Source organism: Spodoptera frugiperda, chromosome 25 (assembly GCF_023101765.2).
Source record: "Spodoptera frugiperda isolate SF20-4 chromosome 25, AGI-APGP_CSIRO_Sfru_2.0, whole genome shotgun sequence".
NCBI classification, from domain to species: domain Eukaryota; kingdom Metazoa; phylum Arthropoda; class Insecta; order Lepidoptera; family Noctuidae; genus Spodoptera; species Spodoptera frugiperda.
In genome coordinates, this window is record NC_064236.1 from 11,224,018 (window position 1) to 11,227,097 (window position 3,080).

General features: G+C 31.1%; 1 long non-coding RNA gene across 2 annotated transcripts; it reads left to right on the forward strand.

The window, feature by feature from the left end:
• Positions 1 to 434: 434 nt before the first annotated feature.
• Positions 435 to 1,438, forward strand: LOC118273962 (uncharacterized). 2 transcript variants are annotated; one of them, XR_007707131.1, is made up of 3 exons: positions 435 to 585; positions 849 to 1,036; positions 1,292 to 1,438. It is a non-coding gene; the product is annotated as an uncharacterized LOC118273962 (long non-coding RNA). The 2 variants fall into 2 exon arrangements; XR_007707130.1 differs by lacking the exon at positions 435 to 585 and adding an exon at positions 628 to 768.
• Positions 1,439 to 3,080: the final 1,642 nt, after the last annotated feature.

The window sequence follows — 3,080 nt, forward strand, 5'->3', positions numbered from 1 at the left end:
AAACTTATTTAGTACCATCAGATGGTTGACTTGAAATAAAATACATTTCGAAGAGTTTGCGTAGCATTACGCTAGGCTTTACGCGCGGAATTTCTTGTATGTTTTTGATCAATGAAAATTCATTGATTCGAAGTAATATTTCTTGTATGTATTTCTTTCCAATTTAATATGATTATTGCAAAGTATTGTAGTATATGTTGTTTATAAGTAAGTAATTTTATTTCAAAATAAAAATTCCTACCAACTAATAAATATTAGCAAGTTAGCCCGTGAGTTTAGCTGGCTATTACAAACTAAAATCCTCATATTAGAAATCACCGATCGATATTATATTGTTTTCTCAGATTAGTAATACAAATAACTTTGGACGGACAAACATTAGTATTATTTGTCACATTATATTGCATCTGCTACATGAATCCCGCGCGTTCCGATACACTCAAAATCAGTTGAACGGACGGTAAAACAAGTATCTTTAAATTTCTAATGTTATAGTAAATAGAGTATAATTATGTAATATGATTTTATGATTTTATTATGGTTGTTCTGCAGCGATTTTTCAATTGATGTTATATCATAATTTGGGTAAGTAAAATTTTATTGCTATAATTTTTCTGAATTTTGGAACGTATTTAATAAATTCTGTTTTATCTATGGTATGGATATTTACTTTGCAATAATTTTCATGACATGAGACTACATTTTGCTGCAATTACAAGCGATTTGATCTGGTTTTGTTATAATTTCGTTTCAATTTTATGCGAATAGGTACTGAGTTTATAAAAGTAACATAATATTGTCTTGTATATAATTCGTTTTTGTGTATTTCGGATTCCGTTTACATCTAGGTACCTACTATGTCGGGGTCCTACGAGAAAGCTGGCGTATCAACGCCACGAATATTCAGGCGCCCGTAAATCGTCAAAACGAGTGAAAAGCGCATTCAGTTGGATACATGTGGACGACAAGATAGTAAACCTGTAAATTATAACTCAAGTTGTGGCCAGCTTCATTGTAAACAAACTTTAGTTTTCAAGTACGTATAGAGTCATCAGTTGTTGAGCCATCTACATGTAAACTTAGAACTCTTTTAGTAATATGCGTTTCATCCCTCTTCTTCACATGACCATACCAAGAAAAACGATTTCCTTTCAATTTTGCTCTATCATTGGATAATAATGTTCTAGTTATGAACAAAAAGCATGAATATTACTATCAAGTAAATTCTATTGCATGTCCACTTTATAATTTATTTTAGCATCTTCTTACTATAATATTAAATCTATTTCAGGTTCAAGGACAAATGCGTGTCAGTAACATGGATAAATGCTACTTCATATGTTTTATTTCAGTCAATGAACCTTTGACTGTTATAGAAGTTTGTCGAGATAATATAATGACTTTATCAGCAATATGATGCCAAAGTTAATACACTTTTTTAAAGAATGTATTCTGCCAGAAATAGTTTTGAGACATGTTCAAAAAAATGCGAAATGTATGAAAGGTACACAATATTTTTTAATTTATTTTATGATTTCCATTATGATCCATTTCAATCTATAAGTATTATATTTTTTTCTTGTGGGATATTGTTTTCATCCACATCAAAAGTTAAACACAAAATATACTAATTATAGTAATTTTCTTTCGCAGCAGCTGTGTAGCGGTAGTTTCCAGGCAATAATGAAGAAGGATGAGTGAAAACAACACGACAAATGTTTTTTTATTGTACTATTATAGTAGTGTGTTTAGAATCTACATTATCAATGTTTACAGTCATGTTTTTTTTGATGTCAGAAAACTGAAATGGTGTACTCGTCGTAATGAACATAATGTTCATAATGTGATATGAATACATTGACCTATTTTAAGGTTTCTGAAAAACAAAAAGGAAAGTTGTTGCTTTTTATTTCCTTATGTAGTATAGTGATTATGGATGCTTAGATATTCTCAAACATTTTTCCGCTTTGATTGCAATCTATTATTCTGGTTGCCTTGTTTATGAATTATAGTTTTGAATTATTATTTTGAATGAGATTATTTTTTAATAATCAGTCACGTATCAAGCATTCATGTCACATAAATACTTGTAATAATTGCAGGTTAGTATATACATTCTATTAAATAATGTATAAGATAATAAAATAAAACTGTCTTACATTGCATTCTTGACATTCATTTTATTCCCAAACTAGTGACCCGCCCCGTTTTCGCACGGGTGCAAAATTATCAGTTTCCCTACTATAATATACACGTATTATACATATAAACCTTCCTCTTGAATCACTCTATCGATTAAAAGAAACAGCATCAAAATCCTTAGTGTAGAAAGCATACATATGGATATAGGGACAGAGAAAACGACTTTGTTTTATCCTATTTAGTACCTAAATATAACACTACTTATACCTTTTATTTTTAGAACATAATAGCATCAGATGGTGTTCTTTAGTTCCTAATCCCCAAGACATAATTTCTACAGGTACCAGCCTATTAACTTTTAAATGCACGCCATCTAGTGGATAATTTTGAAGAAAGGTTGATTTTAAAGTAGGCGCTATGTCTATGTGTGTATAAATGACTGTAAACAGAGTTGGATATTAATATTTCGCTTTTATGGCAAATCGGATGGGTTTTGAGGCGATAATTTGACTAATTCCGATAAAGTGGGATGCCTGATTTTCGCATTTCTATTTCTGTTACTTAATATTGTTCCAATGACACTCAAAACAACATAAAACTGAAAATGTTCAATTCAGCGCCATCTATCGGGAAACGAGCCATGAAGAGCTCGGAACATTCACCTTAATGAATGGTTGGTGTCTGGCTGGTGAATGTTGGTGAATCGCCGTTCTGTGCCAGTGCCACGCCTATATTTTCCACCCTTGCTCTTCCATGCACTATTATCTAGACATCTACATGGTCTAGATAATTATTCTTTTCTATGGGGTAATGCAGATAAAAGTGATATTCTATATTATGATTATTTATGATAAAAATATGATAGAAAGACTAAAGAAGTTACCAAAGACAATATGCCAATATAGTCTATGACTGTGACCAATGACCAGCCCATAGAG